This window comes from Pinus tabuliformis, chromosome 7 (assembly GCF_031772625.1).
Source record: "Pinus tabuliformis cultivar Carrire ecotype Pingquan chromosome 7, CPIR1, whole genome shotgun sequence".
In the NCBI taxonomy this organism is placed as follows: Eukaryota; Viridiplantae; Streptophyta; class Pinopsida; order Pinales; family Pinaceae; genus Pinus; species Pinus tabuliformis.
The window spans coordinates 571,465,558-571,490,356 of NC_142293.1; the positions used below are offsets into that span (position 1 = coordinate 571,465,558).

Sequence of the window (24,799 nt, forward strand, 5' to 3'; positions counted from 1 at the left end):
TTTCAAAATAAGGGAGGCCTCATTGATTCTTGCAATCTCTTTGAAATCTTCTTGTGGTGTGTCATGATTATTGCTATGTGTTTGAAATCTTGTTAATAAGATGGATAATAATTGTAATGCAAGTCCTATCCCTTGCAACTCTTTCAAGATAGGAGGTGTTTCCATGATTCTTGCAATCACTTTGAAATCTTCTTGGTGTGTCATGATTATTGCTATTTGTTTGAAATCTTGTTACCAACATGGATGATAATGATGATGGAAATTTATAAAAGTATGAAGCATGATATGCTGGAATTTGATTTCCAATTGATATAGAGCCCAATGCCCTTAGCCAAAGAAAACAAAGGAGAATGCGAATATAAAAGCTTCCTTGCCGGCTAATATCAAATAGGACACCATTGAGTTGAGCAGATGTGTCAGGTCTACAACAATGACAACTGGATTACACTAACAAGTAATTTATTAGTATTAAAAGAACAGGAAGGTAGAAACATATGCACATAATTAAGGAAGATATGGATATCATCCTCTACTTTTCCTTCGATTCGGTTGAGTACATTGACTTAGTGTTAAGACGGATCTTAAGAATCGAGTAGCTGTAAACATCAGAGAATATTTCAGGCTACGCATTATAAAAAAAACTTCAATATTTTCATTTTCATATCAAAAGTTGTTTTCCAAAATTTAACCCAAAAAAGTTCTTATAACAAACAAATTTCTTATACTCTCATCAGAGCTTCTACGTTTACCTAACATATACAGAATAACTCCTTCATGTTCCTACTTATACAACTAGAGTGCTTTGCTTCTCGAAACAAATTATCTCAGTAGAATGTCATAAACAGATAGATAGAATGCATCAAATAATTTTTTCATTGTATATGAATTTGAATCATAATATATTTATGCAATCTTTATCCAAATATCTTAGAATCCGAAATGATTTTCATTTTATTAATTTTTTTTTCTACCATGATGTGATTATCATGATATTTTTAATCACAAAAAGTCAAATCGGAAAAATTTTGAAAACTCCAATTTTAAAATGATAACGTTTTTCGAAGGTGGAATAAATCTTTTGCTTTCCTACTCGAAGTGAAATGCTGAATAACAACAAATATTATATGAAAAAAAGAAGATGCTTGTGCAAATGAAATGGTGACTGCGTTGAATTCTAACCAATTGTGGACAGCATTGGCTGATGCTAGAGATGCAAAGGAAAACAAGAAGATCTCTGAGAAAAGAAAATGCACATGTAAGCCAGCAATAAGTGCACTAGCATAATTATGCAACTTGTGGTGGATAGACAACTACAATGAGAGAGAATGGGACATTTCATCCCTTTACACAAATAAAATTCCATGTTCAATTATGCAGCTCTAACTTTGATTCCATATCTGCCTGCACAGATCTTCTGTGATAAAACCAATTTATAACTATCTTATTACTCGAGAAACAATTAAACGGGCTCATTACCCAAGGCCGGTAACAAAAATGCCTACCACAACACAATCCTGTAGTAGCAATTAATAGGTTAAAGGAAAGGATTTCCAATTAATAGGTTGCAGAAAAGTAGTAGCCAATATGATAATTGAACTCAATCGTTTCTAATTTATATTGTAGTTAACTTTTTAAAACAATAAAAATTTTCATTTCTAATTGATTAATTCTATTTATTTGTTAAGGTCAATTCTATTTATTTGTTAAGGTTTTAGTGGTTTTTTTAAAGCTTATTCTCTTGTTTAATGGGGTTAGAATTTGGTATGAATTTGTTGGAATTATTAGTTTTTTCTACAATCCATTAGCTGAATCCATATAGCTAGTAAAAACTTCCATTTAAACAAGGCAAACTAATCCATATAATTAATAAAGAATTCAATTTAAACAACAGAAACCAAAATTTGACCATATTTTTCAGCCAAAAACACTGAAACATCTCATAATCAAAAAGCCCCATTCTATGATCAATTTTTCAATTATCAAACGTTTAAATAAAACCGGTTTTTCAATTATCAATGTTATATAACTACAAGCTTCCATGAAGAAAAAGCCAAAAATATTCTAATAACCTTAAATTTTAAGAATACATTTCAATATTTGAATTCTCAATGTTTTGTAATGATAACCTTCCATCTACAAGCAGTAGAAGAATATTCCAATAATCTTCGCGATGCATTTCAGTTTTGTCAGTAGATCTTAACTTCTGCGAATGCACCACACCCCATTTCCAATACAAGAACAACTATCTGTGTTAATATCATCTTCAACATGGAATAACATGAAGAAGCCGGCCTTCCTCTACTGCGTGTTCATCTTTAAGGATTTTGAGTTTCACATCACAAATTCATATTTTCCATTAAGGATTTCATGTTTCACATCCGGAACTCATCTTCGCTTTTCCTCCCAAAGTGAAAGCAGAAGATAAACGTAAGGCATTAGCATAAAACCTTAATTCAGAAACAAGAAAACCAGTACATGGATAATATATAATCTGGGACCTGCAATGAAAAGGGATGGCATCATAAGGAATTCAACAGCTTTGAACCGATGTGGGATGGCAAGTATATCAAGATCGAAAAAACAGCGAAAATTATGCTCACAGAATAACAGAAGGAAAAAAAAAATCGTTACCTGGTTAAAAGAAAAATGATGAAGGCTATTAAGAAGAGGAGAAAGATTTGCACACTCGGCTATCCAAGGAGGAGGAAGCGAACCATTAGCAAATTGAACTGAGCGTGCTATTAGCGGATGAAGTATGTCAACCAACAAAACGGAATTAATTTTGGCTTATGGCAATTCATGAAACTCACACCAGTTGAGGCACTCATACAAGGTGTAATCGGCTGGTTGTGTGACCAATTGGACTGTCCCCATAATATTCTCGGCTGCAACATTGAATAACTTTGGAATGCTGCAGCTGAGAATAACTTGGGAGAGTCCCAGTTGACTGTGGCAGCAACCAGCAGACTACTCCTTGCCCTGTGACCTTCACGAACTGCCATAAGCCAAGGTAGAGTTGAAAGTTAATAAAATGTTAATCAAAATTAATTCTGTTTCGTCCCTTGACATACTTACTCCACCAATGGCATGCTCAGTTCAATGCGCCAGTGGTTCTCTCCTTCGATAGCTCGCTATGTTAATCTTTCCCCCATCCTCTGTTTAATACTCTTCATCACATTTCTTTTCTACCAAGGGAGACATATTTTCTCTCTTTTTTTTTTTTTTTTAATGTATGTGGGCATATAAATCTTTCTTTCTTTTCGGATCTTGATGTGTATGCCCTCCCTCACGGATTGAAAGCGATCGAAGTCCTTCTGATGCCACATTTTCCTCCTGATGATATTCTCATCCATGTGCTGGTTTGTCTGATTGTCCATTAAAGCTTGATGCTGATGTGTCAAGTTGATTATCTGCTTTCACTTTCAGTAGAAAAGCAAAAGATGAATTCACTGAACCCTTACAGAGAACACGCAGAACAAGAAAGCCGTGTTCGTCTTGGACTTCATCTTATTGCGGGTCCGGGATCATATTCTACATGCATTTGCATGTGAACAGAAGCATTTACGGAGATCTTCTCTTCGTGTACATCATCAGCAACCCATCACTGCACAGTGTTCAACACACTCTCCGTTTCATTTGCTCGAGCATCTTCTTTCTATTATATTTATATTATTATTCTTTTCTTCATCTTCTTGTGGGCACTATGATACTGGTTTGCGTTTGAATGAAGCGCCGACTTTTAAGTAGAGAAGTAAAAGATAACGTCCACTGGTTGAAAACACATGACAAACTGAATTCTTTTTCAGCGGATACTGACATATAAAGCTATCATTTAAAAAATGGAGTGTTCTAGATATGCTCCGATTTAGCCATATGTTAGATTAGAAATGTCAAATCATGATTTAAATTGAAAGTAAAAAAAATTATATACGATTAAATCAAATCCAAATTCTGAACATTGTTTATAACCAGCATTCCCTGGAAGTTGGGTAAGGGAACGCTGAAATAAATTAAGATGACGTATGTTTGTTGAAAAAATAATTAATAGAAAATATATTTTATAGTGTTTATGAAAAACATATTGCAATAATTTTTTATATGGGCAAGTGATGTTATTAATGAATGCATATAGAATAAATGGTTAGATGAAATTACATTTTTATTGTCGAAAAACATAATTCTAGTGGAAGTTTCTTGCACAAGTATTTTGTAAATTTCTATCGTTATAATTTTAGAAATCTAAAGTTATTGGTGCAGGTTTTATTTATAGCAGGCGGACTTAGTATGGGAGCTTTTTTTTCAGAAAGAAAAATCTATATATGTTATATTGAGATCATATAAACTGTTTTGATAAATACATGGCAAATATGGATCGGAAAGATCCATCGATCACATATCGCATCCGATCAGTGTCATTCTGTGTCGAAAAACAAAAAAGGAGAAGTATGTTCAAAAATCATAGATACAAGTATTCACTGATATATTGTATGTATTGAGACATATTGCCAATGAGAATAGATGCTAGCAGATGAGGAACCGCCTGTGGAATGGCCGCCTGTAGAAAGGAGCCGACATCAGATGAGAACTAGTCCGGTGGCAAGGAGCCAATAATCAAGGAGATGATGTTCTCGGGAGGTGGATGGGAGTCCCGAAAAACACAGCAGCACCGCCACTTCCAGACATGCCAGAGCGTGAGGAGGAAGATGGCGTGCCAGTAGGGACGCTGAGAGGACCACCAGGAGAAAGCAACCTTAACCGAGGGGAAAATGAGGACAGGAAAACCATAGCATGTTGACAGCTCGATCCAAATGGCAGAGGTGACAGTGCATTGGAAGAACATGTGGATGTTCGTTTCCAAATGAGAACGACAAAAGCAGCACTGACTTGGACCCTGCCACCCCTTTGATTGAAGAACATCCCATACAAGATTCCTGTCATGAAAAAGAAGCCAGCCAAACAGAGTGGATTTGAGTGGGCAGTTGGCTTTCCAAAGTTTGTGTGGGAAGGGGGAGGGAAGAGGCGGGGTGAGCGTATTTAGTATGGGAGCTTACAAGTGAAAGAAAAGAAAAAAACTTGCTATGAATTTTAGTTAGGTTTATTTTCCATATTCCAATCTCTTTTAAGTAAAACACTGATTTTTTTTGTCTTCTGTTGTTCTAAATCATACAACTAGATTAAAAAATTCGTTTTTGTTAATAAAAATGGAATTCCGTAGCGTTGGGAAAACCAAAAAAATATGGCATCACATATTATGATTCCTTAAAAAAAACATGACAAGAAAGATAACAGCCTTATAGAACCTCTCAATATTTCCCATTATTATTATTGGGAATGTAAGGCAAACCACAACTATTTTCAAGATGGAAAACCCACTTGTCAATTTTTTCCAGAAATAAAAGGAAAATAAAGAGGAAACTCACAGTTCACACAAAGCGTGTATCACTTACTCACGACTGTTGCTTTTAGGCACACATAAAAGAGGATTTGAAGGAAATCGAAAATCTCAAACAAGGAAAACACTAAGAGATAGAAAGTCTGGAAGAGTTTGAAAATAATGTGACAAGAATGATGAAGAGTCCCAACATTTCTCGTCATGTGTTTTTTCAATAAAGCAAGTTCATGATGTGGTGGACAGAAGAGAAAGAATACAAGAGAAAACGAAGGCCGTGCATGAAAGTGAAAGCTGGAAAGCTAAAGTTACAACTTATGCGAAAAAAATGTTGTTTCGAATTTTTGGGAAGAACACCTTCTTCCAATTAAGTTTTTTTTTGTAAGCAAAGGCAAGATTCATCATTTCTATTACTATAAAATAAGGATCATACATCGAAAACATACCACATATGGGCCGGTCTCAACCCGCCCCGAAGGGAAACTGGATATCTTGACCACCTGAGGTTCTTAATTCCCATCCAAAAATAGAATATCTTCAGTCTTTCTACCCATGCTATATAACCGATTATCCAAAAGTATAGACCCAACAGTCTTTTCTCCCATACTACATATCCTTCTACTTTACTTACTATAAAACAGGTTATGACTTTAAACATACAAAACAAGTATCTGTAAAGAAAAAACTAAAATCCAAAAAACCTCTTTTCAGCTACTCCATCTGTTGTTAAGTATGGGCCTCCAGATTGGCCTCCTTCTCCGTTTTGACCCCCGGTCCCCTGGCTTGAAGATACTTCAGGATCACATCCATCTTCCTGTCTTGCATCATTAAGGTGACTTGGAGATTTTGCATCTCTTTCTTCATTGCTACCTGGGCCAATTCAACCATGTCCATGGCTACCTGTTCAAGTGCTTTAGCTAAGAGCCTTTTCATGCCCCAATAGACATGCAAAGATTGTTTATATAAGGTCAGCCTGCCTCTTGTATGTCCTGGGTCAGGCAGATAGGCCTCCCAATCCTCCATTCTGACCCTGACTGTTCCTGCAATGCCTCCTCTTCCAAATGTTCAATGATCCTCCGAATATTAGGGTGAGTACGCTGATGATAAGCCTCTTCAGCCTCCTGTAATTTCTGTTTCATATCTCTCTTACCTCTTTTTTTCTCTCTGGCCTCACTACACATTTCCTCCTCATACTCAACATTTGCTGCTGTCCTACCTCCTCTGCCTCCTCTCCCTCTGCCGCACCCTCTGCCCCGCTGGCTGGTCCCTTCCTTCTTCAGCACACACCCTCCCCTACTTCGTCCTCGTCTGCCACCCCCATATCTGCCCGCCTCTTCCTCAAACTCCTGTTCACCCATCCGAGCTTCGACCTCCTGCCTTAAGTTACTGATTTGTTTACTTTTGTTTAGCATGATATGATGGCTGGAATGTCCTCATGGTTGGGGAATGGGGGAAAATATATTTAGCTTAAATTTTAAAAGTGAAAGTGGGGATCTATTGCAAATATTTAGCCTAAGTCTTCAATCAAATAATGGTATTTGAATTGTAAATATAATAACAAAAAAGTCCAACTTGATGTACAGTGTCATCTAAAACCCTTGGTAATATTTTAATTTCCAAAATCCTACACTCGTCAAGGTTGAATTTAAGATATCATCATAAGCTACTAATAAATATGTGTATTCTCTAGCCAAGCTCTTTACAACTATTATATAATTTACAAGGTTGAATTTAAGATATCATCATAGGTTACTAATATATATTTACAACTATTATGTAATTTACACTAGAAATCTAGAGGAGCTTTAGTTACTTATATCATCCTTGATATAGATAAATATCAAAGCATTAATATAATGAGAAACCATGCATTTCGGAAACCATAAATCAAGAAAATAAATTCTTACTAGATTTATCAGTTTTGACCAAAAGAAATTATACAATGGAGTTATCATATTCTTAATGAGGTTATATTACATCAAATACTATTGACCAAGTGATGGGTTTATAGCTTATTATTATTGGAATTGTGGAAATACAAATTAAAAGTGAATATAGAAACCCCTAAACACAAAAATAACCCACAAACCAGCTAATCATTGAAGTCTTCCATTCTATCTCTGCAAAACTTGCAAATCAATGTACACTCAACCACGAACCAAGAATGAATATCAAAACTACAATGATTTAAAAATTTTCAATATAAATTTAATTTAGTTTGCTTATATTAAAAGGTATATTATAGCAACTAAACTATCATATAACATGCTCACAGGCCCAAGTAAACATGTTGTAAAGTTAAATTAAATTATTACTTATTGTTAGAGGTCGTAATTTATGTAAATCACATAAAATATCACATCTTTTTCCATCTATGCTCTTCTTCCCTACATTATGCAATTGCTAGTTTTTAATCTTCACTATTTTATATTTAATATTGGTTTAAATATTTAATAGTATGTTTTATATGTATTATGCTAGCAGCATCTATATGCAAATTATTTCAATGGTAGGAACTTGTTAAGTTGTTGGTAGGGATTTAATCTCCACTAAATATTCTAGGATATTCTTAGTAGTAGTCACAAATCAAAGGTTCTTAAAAATAGCTATGCCCTTTCTTCATTTTTAATTAAATTGATTGACTAAAAAAGATGCCATATGAATATGATTTATAGTTTTTTTTGCCATGTGCTAGTAGCAAGTCATGGTATTAGCCCGTGGCATAAGAATAAAATCTATTTACATATTAATAATCTCCATGGCAAAGTGAGGCTAATCTCCATGGTTCCGAATCTTGCTACATGTTTTATTAGAGTGTATATATGTCTAACTCATACATTAATTTGTTTAGATGATTATTAATAATAATAATTTAAAATAAAGTTATAATTTAATTATTTTTATGAGATTTTTTTATATTGGTAATGTGAGATATATCATAACATAAGCATTTTATTATTTATTTAATTTCATAGTTACATTATTTCATGTGTATTTGCAATGAAATCTTCCTAAATAACTTCTACCAATATATCTAGATAAACTACTTTTAAATATTTCCTTCTTTCTTTTATTATCTTTAAAATTTTAGTCTAGAAATTCTTTTGCCTATATAATCATATACCAAAAATAATTTATTTAATTATACAAAAATCTATACTAAAATGTATGCCATGAAAGAGATACTTTACATAGATGAATTATATCGATTAATATTAAAATCAATCTAAAATTTAATGGGAATACATTCAGTGTCCAAATCTCATAAGAAGTTTCCTTTTATAACATCACTACCATTATTGAACTTTTCCCCAAAGTATTAAATTACTTGGGGTACTTCCAAACTTAAAAGATCCTTAACAACCCGTTCGTTCATGGGCTTTTCCAATCCCTTGATAGTCATATTGTTCTTATCTCGAAATCGGTCATCCAACCATGTTTGTTTGCATTATAATAACATTGGATTTTGTGTTTAACATGTTACTTATATTTAAAACATGTAGATGAATTTATGAGTGATAACTTTTCTTCGTCCTGGATATGTATTCCTTTTTATAATTTAATTTTGTAATTCAAGGGCCAATTATTTCAATCTATTTTTTTAATTAAAATGATTTTTTAATTTAAAATTTTTTTATTTTTTTTTGAAATCAGCACTTCTAAAGGATTTGAAGCAGTGATTTATCGTACGAGGAGTTTTAATAGTGCAATTTTTATTTTCAATCAAAAATTTCATAAAATAAAATCATTTATATATTTTATAAAATAGATAAGTATTGAATTTTAATATTTTTTTTTTTTTTATATATTTATATAAATTACACTTTGTTCATCTCTATCACCATTTTGTAATTTTGCTTAAAACTTCCATCTCAAATTTCCCTTTATCATAATATAATCCTTAACTTTATGATAATCACGGTAAATATGAAAAATAAATTGCATTGCGTCTAAAATTTCCCTTTATCATAATACAATACTTAACTTTATAATAAATGTAAATATGGAAAATATATATTCATAGATTTTTTATCAATTAATTTTTTTAAATAATTAATTAATTTAATAATATAAATTTTATTTAAATGTTAATAATATATTTAAAGCATATTAAAATTACTATTATTTAATAGTATATTAAATAATATAATAAATTTTTATAAAGTTTTTAAATCTCGCGGTATAATTTTGTTAGGTTTAAATAATAATTAAAAATATTAAAATAATAAAATATATTAATTTGAGTAGAGTATATATCTAAACTAAAAACTACTTTACAATCTTTATGAAATATTCTTTTCCCAATTCTAACATGATACAAGTAATTATTTATATTACATAATTTATAATTTTCTCTAAAGTTTTAATATTTTGGAATATAATTTTGTTGGATTTAAATGACAATTAAAAAAATTGAAACAAATAAAATATATTAAATCTTTTATTGCAAGTGAATATTCTGTATATCTAAACTAAAAACTATCTCATAATCTTTTTTAAATATATTTTTCCTAATTATAATATCATACAAGTAATTACTTAAAAATAATTTATTAAAAATATATATCAAATTTATTCTACTTTCTTTATTCTAACACTTCATCCCCTTAATGAGAAATATATCAAATTATATTCACTAATATGTAAATTAAGAAAAAAACTAATATAAAAAATATAATTTTGAGGAGGCACTCATTTAGCCACTTTAAAATATAAATAAATGCAATAAAAATAAATGATAAAAATTCAAACTAATAAACTCTAATAAGCTAAAACATCACAATATTCCTTGTAATTTTCATAAAAGATAATATTTCCCATCAAATATATCATATTCTACGAAAGGTGATGGAAAAACATTATAATAAAGAAATGAAGAAAAATATTAAAAAATCAAAATCCAATACACATCTTAAATTTATTTCCCATTTAATATCACATATACTTTTAAGAGACCTTGAAAAAAACCCATTACATCATATTTTGCCTTTAATAACGTTTTCTTCATTTCAAGGCTTTTACGAAACATTGAAAACACCTTATATCAAATTTAAAAAAAATGCATTTAGCAATGTTCTTTTCATTTCAAGATACATGGTCTAGAGAGGTCGTTACGAACAACCCATGGAAAAATCTCCTCAATCTCATAAAAGTTGATATTGGATTCCTAAAGCATGGTCAACCTTGACCATTGCTTTGTGCAGTGGCACGACCTGCGAATTGTTCCTTCACAACGATATTGCATTTTTCTCAATATAAATTATTTGAAAAACAATCATGGCTAGAATTTACTCCAAATGGAATTAAGGACGGACAAAATATGGAAGAAATGCATAGCTTTGGTGAGGTTAGCTAAACCTGACACTGCTTGCTTTCCAAACATGATTCATTCAACAAAAACATTCATACATATATAATAATGAAACAAAAACATTCATAGATATATAACAATGCAATTGGTTGAGAAGTTTGACCAACTTCCTAACAAATAGAATCTACAATCTAAATAAGACACCACAATCTTAATGTAACATAACAAATAACTAATAATGAAATAATATATAGAAAATACTACATTTCTCCATTAATTCTAAGTCTCCTCTTTAATGGAGAAATATATTTTCTACCACATGTAAAATAGTTCTAAATGACTCGTATTTTTCCTTTCCAAAAGGCATTGTGAAGAAGTTAGCCACTTTATCACTAGTATTACAAAAAATTAAAGTAACTTATTTAGAGTGCAGCTTCTCATGGAAAAATGATATTGAGTATCAATATGTTTTGATTTTTGCATGTACTCAAGATTGTTAACCAATTTAATGGATCTTTGATTGTCACAATTGATTGTTGTAGGCATTTTCTATTTTTCTCCAACATATTTGAGAATTTTCTACAACCAAGTTTCTTCCCATGTAGCACAACACAACATTTTATATTCATATTTAGTTGATTGTAAAGAAATAGTTGGTCGTTTCTTGCTCTCCATGCCACAATCTTGGATCCAATGTTGAATGTATATGCTAAAGTTGATCTTTTCTCATCAGGATTCCCAACCCAATATGAATCATTGTAGCATATCAACTCAGCATCAAAAGCATCAATATATTAAATACCATAATCAGTAGTCCCCCTACGTTACCAGAGGACCCCCTTAGTTTCTTCCTAATGACTTTAAAAAGGCTTGGCCAAGAACTGACTCAACATCTGACTAAATATGCAATATCTAGCCTGGTTGTAGTGAGATAGTTGAAACTTCCAAGTAACTAATGATACATTGTGACATCCACATCTCTTGAGCCATCATCAATGTAGAATTTGATATTATGTTTTAAAGGTACTAATGTCGATTTACACTGATCCATTTTGAACCTTTTCACTAGCTCTATGATATATTTACTCTATGTAACCATAGTTTGTCTAGCTTATATCACTAAGGTCTTTCATTTCAACCCCTGTTACATGTGTCTTTTAACTTCATCAATCAATTTACAAGAATTTCGTATTATTATAAGATCATCAACATACAAGGAAATTAAAACGACATGCACTTTTGATTTTTTTTATTTAGATATTAGGATCGATTTCAATTTTGATAAAACCCTTTTGAAGAAAGAAAGAACCAATCTTTTCATACCACGATCTTGGTTCCTATTTCAACCCATTTAAGTTAGGTTGTTGATCCGAATTGGATCCATGAAAACTAGCAAAGTGCTATGACTGTATCAAATCGGGACAGACTTAAAAAATTTATGAACAAAGAGCTATTAGGAAGACCTCTAGATAGTGGTAGTTTGTAGCCAGCAAGGAACGACGAGGACCTTGGCCAAAGCACACTGACCGAGGCCCATGGAAACTATGCAAGATGCAAACTGGTAGTTAGGAAGTCTGGATCAGAAAATAGAGGCCGTTTCTGATGCGCGATTAGTGTTAATCCCGCCTTGTTGGGAAAAACCCCTTGAGAAGGAAAAGCCCCCAAACGCTCGGTCGCATGGGAAGCTGGGAAACTGTAGGGAAAGTGCTAAAGAAAAAGGCAGGCCCCACACTCCAAAACTGAAGGAATATTGGAGGCATATTGGGTGGTAAGCGAATTTGGCAGAAAACGAACGATTCCATACATTGCACGACGCGTGTCTAGCGGATGAAAGAGAAAACCACCTCTCATCGCACGTTAACGGTCGAGCAAGTCAACCGTGCGACAAGAGCGAACACCATAGGATTCGGGGGCTCTAGATCTGACGACAGAGATTGTGCCCAATGGGAAACCAGATTTGACGGGGGAATTAAGCCATGGCATATAAAAGTCTGAAGTCCGATTTAACTGTTGATATGGAAGATGAATGATTACACAGTGTAATCGAAATACTGAACCGTTGACGAAGAGCTGGCACAGTTCGTGAGAGGACAAGTGGCCACTTCCGTGTGGGACGTTGGTGATGACGCAGAGGCAGGGTACTCCAAATGAACAATAGTAGGCGATTCGAAGGGGTGGAAGAGGAAGCGAACAGTCAAGAATAGATTGGATTTAATCCATGAACAGACAGAGAATAAAACGAAGAAGGAGGAGAACAGAGATAAGCAAGAAAGAGGCAGTAAAGCAAGAAGCGAAAATAAAGAGCCGAGCTGACCTGCGGAGTTAAGGCAGCATTGAGCAGACAAAACCAGGCTTGAGAGGTTCAAGCAATCCCTGTGAGGACATATGTCGGGAATTAAGCACCACATTGGACCCATCCCATTAAAGACCAGAGAGGACGAGACTTGCTAAGGAAAGAGTATGTGCACTCTAGTGGCTTGGGGAATCCAAGAACCACGCTACCAAGCATTATTTATTTCAGGAGACTCAGGTTGAGCTCCTCATTGTAAATCTCTACTTTGAAGACACAATAAAAGAAGGCCACCACTGAGAGCTGGACCGGAGACGTAGCCCTAGAGAATAGGGTGAACTCCTTATTAATGTGCTGTGTTTTTGTATTTGTTAACTGTGCTTCTCTTATTGTTTCCCATTTTCTAGTGTCTGTGTATTTTGCATTCTGATCGATCCGTTGCCTAAGGTAACATAGACACACACCAACACATGAGTCTGTAATACCTTCATTCATTAATTATTTAACTGAGATCACTCACAAATAATTTTCAGATCATGGGGCATCAGAGCTCTAGGCTGTTAAGGTTATACAAGCTTGTGTTGGATTTTTCTATTGAAAGCTAACTAGATCAAAGCTCAAATTAGGAGAAGGAGAATTGGTCAAAACTAATCCTGAAATTGGGAGAGTCTATCCTCAGAAGACAATGTTAGAGGAAGGTTCTATGGGGCCAGACCCTCAATTCATAGATAGTTTCCTAGCCCTAAAGTCCATGGTAGAGGAAATGTATCGGGACTTTAGAAAGCACAAGGATGAAGATTCATCAGGATCCAAACAAGACAAAGGAGAAGATGAGTCTCACTCCCATGACCACTCAAAATGCAAGGGGAAAGAAGAAAGCTTTCCCACACCTCCTAATACCCCTGAACACAAAAAGAAAGCATCTTTGATCAAACTAGGTGTTAAATTTGATTTATCTATATATGATGGAGAGTTGAATGCAGAAAAGCTAGACAATTGAATTAGACAAATTGATGTTTATTGTTGAGTGTAGAATATCGATTCAGACAAGAGCAAGATTCAGTTGGCAAGCCTACGCCCTGGAGGCACTGCCTTGGTTTGGTGGGAAGGTAGGACCCAAGCTGACATGAAAAGACATCGTAAGACTATCTCTGTCTGGAATGAATTTGTTTCTGCAATCAAAAAGAAATTCTATCCATTGGCCTACATGCAGCAAGCCATGATGAGCTGGCAAACTCTTCGACAGTTGAAAGGGAAAAGTGTACAGGGATACACTCAAGAATTTAGAAAGAGAGCATTGATTCTAGAAATCTCATTAGACTCACCTGAGACTCTATTAAAGTACATTGGTGGTCTACACAACTACAAGAGGCACACTATCCTCATGTTTAATCCCACAAGTATAGATGAGGTATCTGTACAAGCTACTCATCTAGAAGCTAGAGGAAAGAATGGAAGTCCAGAAGTTGGGGGATCATCCCAACCCACTACAATCAAGAATAAGGAGAAAAGAAAGCAGAAATGGAAAGCAAGAAAGGCTAACACTGCACAGAAAATCGAGGCTAAACGTGATGTTGGGAGAGTGTGAAGGATGAACATGTGTTTGAGTATACTCTTTAGCGTCACTTGACAGTGGTGGAGTTGTTGAATTAGAGGAGGGTGGAGAGTCAGTTAACCCAAAAGCATGGAAGCATTGATGGAAGTTGTGAACTTCAATGCATCAGGACACTTGGAAGAAGCCGTGGCAGTTGTTGAAGAAGTCATGGCAGTTGTACATGCAATGAAAACAGTGATGGTTATTTATTATAAGATGGTTGTTCTCTATTATACTAACGAAATATATTTTGATTGACATTTGATTTAATGCTAGCATTAGTTGGAAGCTAAATTTTTAAATTTCTAAATGTGAAGCGCAAATATGATATAACTTATGTTTTTAGCCTCCCCGCCTCGGGAAGAGGCTAAATAAGACGATCAAATGGATTGTTGTTCAAAAAGTTTGGCTATTCGGCATAGTAGCTAGTTATTCGGGATGATAAGCAACTTAAATAAATGCTAAAAACAACATTTTGATTACTATAGTCCCTGGCCATTGCCAGATGGTAGGGACTAATAAGGTAGAATGGTGATTACATTAATGAAGTAATCATGGAGTGGGAAAATAATGCTAAAATTTAGTAAAAAATACAATGTATAATTTTAATGATTTAATTCACCTCGACAACGAGAAGGCATGTATATAATAGGGTAGAATTGTGATTATATTAATGAAGTAATTATGGAGTTGAGGTTGAAGCACAAATGCTCTAGTTCAATGTTATATATATATATATATATGTGTGTGTGTGTGTGTGTATATGTATGTATATATATATATATATATATATATATCTATATATATATATATATATATATATATATATATATATATATATATCTATATATATATATATATATATATATATATATATATATATCTATATATATATATATATATATATATATATATATATATATATATATATATATATATATATATATATATATATATATATAATTTTCTATTTGCTATGTCTCTTGTTAATTATTGTTATCAACCAACAGGAGAGAAGGAATTACCTTCTTGCTTTTGTTTGAAGAAGGTAATCTTTTGCTAAAACAAGGGTTGAACAAAGTTACGTTAGGTTTTTCTCCTACTTAAGGAGAATTTGTTAAAAATGTTTTAAATGCAAATATAAATTAACTAATCTAAGAGGCAAATAATAAAATAAATTTAATTTATCTCGTTTAGGATAGAATATAGATCATTGTCTCATTCAAGAGAAAGGTAAATAAAAGAGATAAGGACTGATACTGGGTCTACGATTAAGCTTGCAAATCATAGAAGTAATCCATATGGTTTGCAAACTTTTCAAACAAATATGTAACAAAATAATTTGAATAAGTAGTTATTAAAACAACCATAATATATACTTAAATCCAATCATGAATGAATTCAATAATAAGTTTATTATTATGTTAAAAAAGAAGTTCACTAAACACAATAACACTTAAAGAAAAACAAATTGCTATTTAGCAAGATTGCAATTTACTAATAAATAGTTATCATTAAATTGCCAACAAGTTTCATTGAATCCATTAATTAAATTTCACCTTAATTCTTTCAACACCTCCAAAGATAGCTTAACAAAAAATAATTAGAATAAATAGATGAAACGTTGAGGACAAATTTCACCATAAAATATTATGTTCATATGTACATAAGCACAAGAAAATAAACTAGACAGCATCAACATTTAATGGTGATTCTCATGATAGCATTAGAAGCCATCATTCTGTAGCTTTAAATGAATGCAATTCTTTGGAGAAGCAAGCAGTGGCTCAATGTTCCACTATTAGAGCTAGTGGCTTGCCATTGTAACTGTGTACTTCGATATTTCACCTAATAATTAGAATCTCGTTGAGGCAACACATTTTCATGCGTGTATCGTGAATATTGTAAGGATATTCTTTAGGTGTTTGTAGTATATGTTTTGTTCGTATGTACTAAGGAAATTGAACTAATTCATTGGCTTTGGTACTTATATTGTTGAATGTGTGTTGTATTTGTTTTAATGTTTGTTTTGTCTATGTGAACTATTTCACTAGATAACTAATGAATCTTTCCTTTCTCTTGTGTGCCTATCTTAGGATAGTACTATTAAATTGCTTATAGAGACTCACTCTTACTTCCCTATCATGAAAGTCTCATTTTACACTATGATTAGTGTTTCACAGTGTCAACTTGCTAATTTCAAAGGTTATGTGTATACTCTCTTACGCTATCTATTGTAGATAAGGCAAAACCTTAGAATTATGGTCATCAGGTCGATACTTCAGATCAGGATCTTATTCGAAATGTTGTGATATCTAATCGGTGCTTCACATTGGATGACCCCTTTGGTTGACAAAGTTCCAACATCGTTAACAGTTGGTGCTAGAAGGAGGGCTAGATCTAAAGTTGTTCTTATTGAGTTTATTTTGAACATCTTATCTTAAATGTCCCATGCCCAAATCATACTACAGGGGTGTTTTTCCAATAGAACCAATGGTAAAATTTTAATCCCCAATGAACCTCTCTTTAACTTGTCTCAATTAAAATTTGATGGTGAGGTTGAAATATCCATAGTTGGGCACATTTGTAATCTTCTCTATTTCTGTGAATTGTATGTAATTAAGTCTTAATATGTTTCTCTTATACTTTTCTTCCTCACCCTTGAATGTCGAGTGAACGATGGAGTCACACCCTACCACCCACTTGCATTCATTAGTTTGAACACTTCACCAAGGAGCTTCATTTAGCCTTTAATAAGTATGATTACTAAGATGTCCTTAAAAGGATGAATGAACTAAGGATGAAACCTAATGAATCAATTGAGGATTTTTCTAATCTATTACCTCACCTACGTTATGAGTTTCATAGGGAAGATACAAATTGAGATTTATTTTGAAGTAAAGTTTGAGTACTTGGTTCATATCTCTTCTCATGGTGAATCTGAACCCCTTGATGTTTTTGCTTCCCCAACTTTTGTAAATCATGAGACACCTCTAATTTTAGAGGAGGTGTTATCACTTGGATTTTCCTTTAGAAGTTATCAGAAGAAAGGACACTCCGAGGTAACCACAAACCCAAATTTTAAGTACATAATCTAGCCAATTTGTACTCATAGAGGGCTCTCTCTTTATGATTTAGCGTTGTTTCGTGAGATATTAGGCTAGTTATGAAAGCTTGGGGGGTTTTGATTTTGTTTGGTGGTGGAATTCGAGAGCAGATGGATAGAACAAGGTACTTTAGGCCATTGGGCTATGGAGTCAACTGAAGGATGGCTTAACTGGATCAGGTTGATTTAACAAAGGAGAAATTTCATAGGGCAAGATAGCCAAACAAAAGACAAATGATAGTTTCAAATGGGTGAAATGGTCTTGAACAGGGAGGAAGGGAAACTAAGAATCCTTCAACAGGGTCCAAGATGAGGGAAAGTGGGTGTTCATCAACAAAAAGCAATTAAGTATTCTTTGTTAAATGGCCACAATGATAAACTGTGAAAGTAGGGAGCAATTAAGAATTCCCTACCTATAATAGCCTGAAAGAAAACCTTAAGAATATAAATGATTTTAAAGACAGAATGCAATAAAGCTCTTTTTGAGATATAACTTTTCGTTTATCATTCAGATATGAAACACATATGAATATTTATTAAACCAGAAAAACAGTAAAAACACAAGATATATAATACTTATTTGTTTCTTGTTTGACACAGGTGTCCTAGAAAAGTCCTTTGCTTTATTACTTTGTTCCAGCCAGCGATACAAGAGCTGTTCAACAATACTTCAGTTCCAAAAGTAAATTGTCTACAGAAATATTTAAGAATCCACACTTAATACATCAAATAAGGAAGTATTTATACAAAATTTACATCAAAATATCTCATAACTAAATGAGATTCATTCTAGGAAAACTAAATATCTTTTTACATGAATATAGAGACAGATGGTCTCAAATATAGAAACAGAAAGTGAATTGATTGTGCTGTCCCTGTTTTCATTGAAGGAGATGGAGGCGGGTCCTATGAATATGCATCTTGCTGTAGTGCTTAGTAATTTTGTGCCAGACATATGATTTGATCTTTTCACTAATACTCTTTTACCTGTTCACCATTGTTCACCCTTTTTACCAGGCTTTACTGTGGTAAATATTTCTATTTACCTCATCTTTTACCATGGTAATTTTATAGGATGTTAGTCATATCGGTCCACCAATCATCCCTTGGTATTCTTGTTCTGGTCAGTGTCCTGTGGATTTCATCTACTTTAGCATATTTCACAAAATTGGGTTGCACTGGGAATAAGTGTTTCACTTCATGTTCAATGTAAAAAAGGTTCTCCAAACCATCATAGAGAACTTTCCCTGTGGGCAATGCCTTGACTGCAGATGAACTGGCCTACTGTTAGTTTGCAGAAGTAATTTGTTGATGTAATCAATCTGAACCATTAGCTTATCATTGATGACCAAAGGACTTGGAAGCCCTTTACTTTGTAAGATGTCAAACTTCCTCATGAACTCATCAATATCCTCTTGCATATTCTGACATCTTCTTTCTAGGACTTGAATTAAGTTCCTTTTTTTCAGAACTTTATTCAGTTCAAGGATAGTAGGAGTCCTATCTTGAATTTCTAGTTGTTCCAAATTTATTAATCTGATAGCTTCCTCAGGTTTCCCACCCAGTTCTACTCTGGCCTTTTCAATTTCTTCTAGAGCAAGCTTTACCAAATGAATTTGTTCAAAAAATAATTTGAATATGTGACCAAATATCATTGATGGAATCAATGATATTGGTCCACAATATCTTTCTAATCTCTTCTATGGGCCTGCCAAATGTCAGGTCCTTCTCCAATGCTTTTATTTGCTCTGTCATGCTCTTATTTTTCCTTCTTTCCTTTGCATAATTTATCCTTGACAAATCACATTTTTTCTCCATGACAGTGAAGTTCTCCTTTACTTTCTGTAGCTTAGTGAGTTGGAGCTTCATCTCCTCCATGGACTTAATCAAGTCCTCTGTACTCTATGTAGATGTTCCTGCCTGTGATGTACCTATTGCCTGTATGGGTGTAGTTGTTGCCAATGGGATGCTTGGTGCTAAAGAAGTTTCCAATGTAGAAAGGATTGTTGTTGAAACAATTGGCACTACAGTTTCAGGCTGTGTGGTCGACTTACTCTACCTTGACCATACTACATTCTCTAATTCCTGCTCTATTTCCTTTATTTTTTCATTTATCTTAAGGACCAAGTCCATAAGCTCCTATTCATTTTTCTTCTCAATCACTTCAGTAGTATGAGGATGAATAAGTGGTGGTAATTTCAATTTTTTCCTAAGTGCAGCTATGTCTTCATTATTTTTCTTGATTCAACTTTTTGCTGCCATAACATCTTTTGGTTCATGGCCCAACTCAATAATTAACTCCTCCAATGATTTGATTCTGTTGCCTTTTGCCTGTGAGGAGGCCTTTTCTAGTTGCAATTGGGCAGTAGTGTTGCTCAGTGAATTTTTCAACCTATGTGCCATCATTGCCTTGCTAGTCAATGTAGAATAGACCATCTCCCCCGTTTGTTTGTGCAGTTCTATATAATGTATGGGGTGGATGTCTTTAGCCATGACTTCAAAGTCAGTCTTGAGATAATCTGCCGAAGATTTTGGCTGCAGCACAGTGGGCTTCAAGAAACTCATTTGCATTTTTCCTTCTTTGATGTCAAGGGCTGACATCAATCTGGTTTGGCTTGAAGGGGGTATCTTTAAGTATCGAGCATAGGCTTGGGCCTTGAGTTGCTCATTCTTTGTCTTGATTTCCTTAAATTTCCCCTTCATATCTATAATTTTCTCAGAAGAAGACCTGAGAGATGAAACTTCTATACTCTGTTGTCTTTCTAGTTCTTGCCTCTGTGAGCTTGAGGGTGTTCCACCTATGTGCAAACTATCTGTTCCTTTCTTTCTCATGTTTTCTGTAGTTTCATATATGAATTCCTCCTCCGAATAACGATTCAACCATTGCCTCTTAGCAAAGGTTTGATCTGTAGGTCTACTAGAAGGGGTAGCTACTTCCCTATCTCTTTTCAAGTTCTTTTCCTCATTCAGAGGAGTCTTTAGTACTGGAGGATTTCCCATATTAGTTTGAGTTGGTAGTGGCTGTGGTGGAGCTAACTCTACAGAGATTTCAAGTTGTTCTGATCTCTCTGACTGTGATTTCTCTGACTGTTCTGATGCTAGTGGTTGCCCTGAAGTAGATGGTCCTGTTTCCTGAGTTTGCCTTTGTGAAGGCTCGGCTATGGGAGCACTGGTTTCCTGGGTTGGCCTTTGGGAAGACTCTGTATGTACCTGTACAAAAGAGTCTAGGTCAAGTCTCTTCTCCAAATCCTTCATTACATTCTCAACTTCAAGTTTATCACTATCTTGCTCTATCAATGTCCCTTCTCTCCATTCATTAATATTGGCATACTATTCTATCTTAGGGATTCTGTGATGGATGTATGGTGACAGCTTATGTTTTACCCTCCTATCACTGATGGAACCATGAGGGTCATAAATCCAAACAAAGTTTTTCTTTAGTCTCATTGTTGTTTCTATGATATCTTTTGCTCTTTTCCCTGCTTCTCTATTGTTGCACACAAATGGGCCTAAGTGGTCTTTGATCCTTAATTGGGCTTACTTCTTGGCCTTGGTGAAATGAATTTGGTTAGAGTTTAACATTTGTTTGTAATATTCTAGGGCAAACAATCTCATAGGAACATATTTAGGTAGCTTGAAAGGAGGGAGTTCACAACCATAGATTCGGATCTCAATGTGATTCTGGTACAAGTACTAGTCACCTATCTTGTACTACTTTGAAAGTTGAAGGATTCTCTTGATATCATCATTGATTCTTGGGGGAGGATGTCTTGTCAACATGGTGGTTACAAGATAGACAAATTGATCTATGAATTCATTGTATGAATAGGGAGAAGTGTATGAGTAATGGAAGATGGAAGTCTACAAAATGATTGATCTGGGATTATCTCTGGTATCAAGCTTATTCATAGAGAACGAGAATTTGTCAGTTTGGTAATACAGGAAGAGGTGATATAAGACTATGGAATAGTTGAATACTCTCTAATTTTCCAATCTCATGAACTCATCATGGATTTTGTCAGCTATGAATGCAACATAGTCATACTTGGCAGCAAGGGGTTGGCCAGGGGTGAAGATAGTCATATAAGAAAAGGTCATTTCATCCACATATTCATTGCTTGAGAAACCAAGAATATTAGCAATCATGGTAATAATATCCCTCCCTAAGCTTGTAAAAGCAATTGTTATGTAGGGTGGAGGGTTTTCTGAAATTTATTGTTCTAACATGAACATTTTGCATACTCTAACAATCTCTGAATTGGATGGTTTGGAATATTTGTCAAGTAAATCAGCAATAGACAGAGGGGTAAGGTTCTGACTAGGTTGCAACTGCAATATTTCATTGATTGAGTCTGCTGTATGGTAAAAGGGATTTACTGGTTAGGGGACATTACAACTCTGAGATTAGGGTTATAATTTGCATGGCACTAGTGAACAATGTCTGGGAAAATGTGCACAGAAGGGAATTGGTACTTTGGGAGATTTGATTCCCATAGACCAATATTGTCAACATTATTGAGGTAAAGGTCCCGGTATTTATAATGTAGTCTCAAGGGGGTGTCATCAAATGTGAGGTCTTTGATTTGGAAGTCCTTATCAGCTAACGGAAGGTAGTCCAAGTCTCTATGGGGAGCATTGATTGGAGCCACATTGTGGACCACGGGGTTTTCCTTTTCTGGTTCTTATGGATTCAGAGATGGAAATGGGGCTTTTCGAGTGAGATAGGTGAAACAGGGGTCCTGGGTTTCTTTACTGTAAGTTTTGCAATTGCGGAGGAAATTTAGTATGTAACAGGGTTTTTGGATGAAAAGTGGTAAATACCTGTTATGGAGTGATTGGCAATGGGGTACTAGTTCACTGGCTGCAAATGGTGGATTGGAGCGGCCTCAGACAACAATTTTCGAGGTAGTTGATGATTGGAGTACGAGATGGTCGAACTCACGTTCTAGTTCCATGCATGAGTTTTTAGAATAAGGACGGAAAATAGATTAACTTTGTTTTTTATGCAAAGTCAAAAAAATTTGGTGAGTTTTGTGATATGGATAGGTGGTGTTAGTGGGGAGGTGACTTGACGTTTTGTCGTTAGTTGTAGGTGGTAAGTGGGTTTCATCACATCGCTTCTGGAGGGTAAGTGGTATTTGGGGGGAGTAGTGCGATTCCATACATCTTTCAACATGTAGCTTCAACACTGTTCATGAAAACCGCTCACATCGTGCACTAAAGGTCAACCAAAAGGCCCGTGTGATATGAGCAAAGGCCGTCAGATCTAAAGGATCCAATTGGATGGTGGTCGGAGTAATGACATGACTGATGGATAACAGGGGCAGGCCCAATATTGGTTAAAGGAGTTAATTATATCGGGGGTGATTTGATTGGATGGGAGAGTTATTAATTAGTCGGGAGGACTAAATTAATCCTCATTAAATGGTGGTAGGGTCAGGCTCTTAATCAATTACAGATTAGTTAATTAATCCCATTTATTTCTTTGTTTTATAGTATACTTAACCATCGTGGTAGGATATGTAACAATTTGGAGGTTTATATAATACAATAATACGGGCGTGGGTAATTTTCTTTTGTTTGGGAATTATATAATAAAACATTAATGGTTAATATGACCAAATGATTGGGAAAGCGCTAAGTACAATATTTTCTGAAAGTATTTCATCATATAACATATTGACTTAGGCTAAAGTGTATAAAAGGGTTTTTATGAGGATTTATTTCAATTTTCCTAAGTAAAATAGAATTTGACTTAGGAAAAGTTTTATCAAAGGAATGAGTGATCTTTTGGAGGGGGTAATGTTGATGAAATGGACTTAAGTACTTTAGGCATTTCCAATCATTGGGTTGAGGGTTGGGTCCCTCCAAAAGTCAGAGAAATGCTCTGAGCCCCTATAACTATGGCAATTACCTTTACCACTTAGGGGAAATTAGTGAAAATTTAGGGGAAATGAATGGGGAGGTTAATTATTGTGACTTTGAATGTTGATGTGCCTTCCATGTGATACATGCCTTTGCCTAGTGATGAAAGTTAAAGGATTTAAGCATTTAAACTTATCATTCACCACATATTTATTCTGCAACCATCATCTACTTACCCTACCTACTTTATCCTAGCATTTTCACTTCTTTATTAGGGTGCACTTAAACTGGCAAACCCTTTTCTGACTTTCTTTTCTTTTACATAGTGATACCTATCTAAATCTAACCTTATTACATCCAAGGGCTCAGATTACACTGTTGATCTCCTTTTATTTACTCTACCTATCTACTTATCTGCCAAGATTACACTATTTGGTCTAATTTTATTCTCTATTTCTAAAACATGAAATTGAAAATATGAACTAGTCAAGCTTAAACTATTTGACTATTCATAAATTGTGGCATAGGTGACAAGCTACACACAATTTTTTATTATACAAAAGTAAAAAAGTAGTGGCATTTAGACTTGCACACTTTATGGTCTTTTCTTTTTGTCGGGGTTCATTTTCTTTCATTTTTTTCACCTTCTCTTTATTCTGTTTACCCTTTGATTTTTCTTTTGGGGTATACCCTTTTTACATTTTTAATTTTTTAATTTTTCACAAATATGGAAAACCTTTGCAACAAGTAAATGTATGAACATATTTCAAAGTTAAACCAAGTCAATCATGATATATGACACCTATTAGTATAGGGGCATAAGAAGAGGAACCTAATATTCCTTTTGTTCTTTGTCCTTCTCCTTTCCCAATACCAATTTGGGTGAGTCTTGGTGATAATGTTGAAGTTGGGAAATTTTCAAATCAAATGGATTTAAGTATTCAAGTATTTAAAGGATTCAAGTATTGGGGATTCTACCTGTTAGGTCCCTATACTACTAGTGTAACCCCTTATTGTTATTAGTACAATCCCCTTATTATATTGTTATGCCCATGTAGTCTCCATATTGTTATTATTGTGCCCCATAGAATCCACTATTATTATTATTGTGCTCTTACATTATTATTGTTATGTCAGCTCTGATTATATTATGACCCCTTAGATTCCTATATATAGAAAGGAGGTGATGTCATTGTATCATCTAAGAATTGTTCATTTGTGTAATGTAAAGGAGGTTGTCCCCT

General features: G+C 34.1%; 1 long non-coding RNA gene across 1 annotated transcript; it reads right to left on the bottom strand.

Moving 5' to 3' along the window:
* Positions 1-1,956: 1,956 nt before the first annotated feature.
* On the bottom strand, positions 1,957-3,199 carry LOC149248711 (uncharacterized). The gene is made up of 2 exons (XR_016265767.1): positions 2,632-3,199; positions 1,957-2,498 (listed from the first exon to the last, which is right to left on the bottom strand). It is a non-coding gene; the product is annotated as an uncharacterized LOC149248711 (long non-coding RNA).
* Between the last annotated feature and the right edge of the window lie 21,600 nt (positions 3,200-24,799).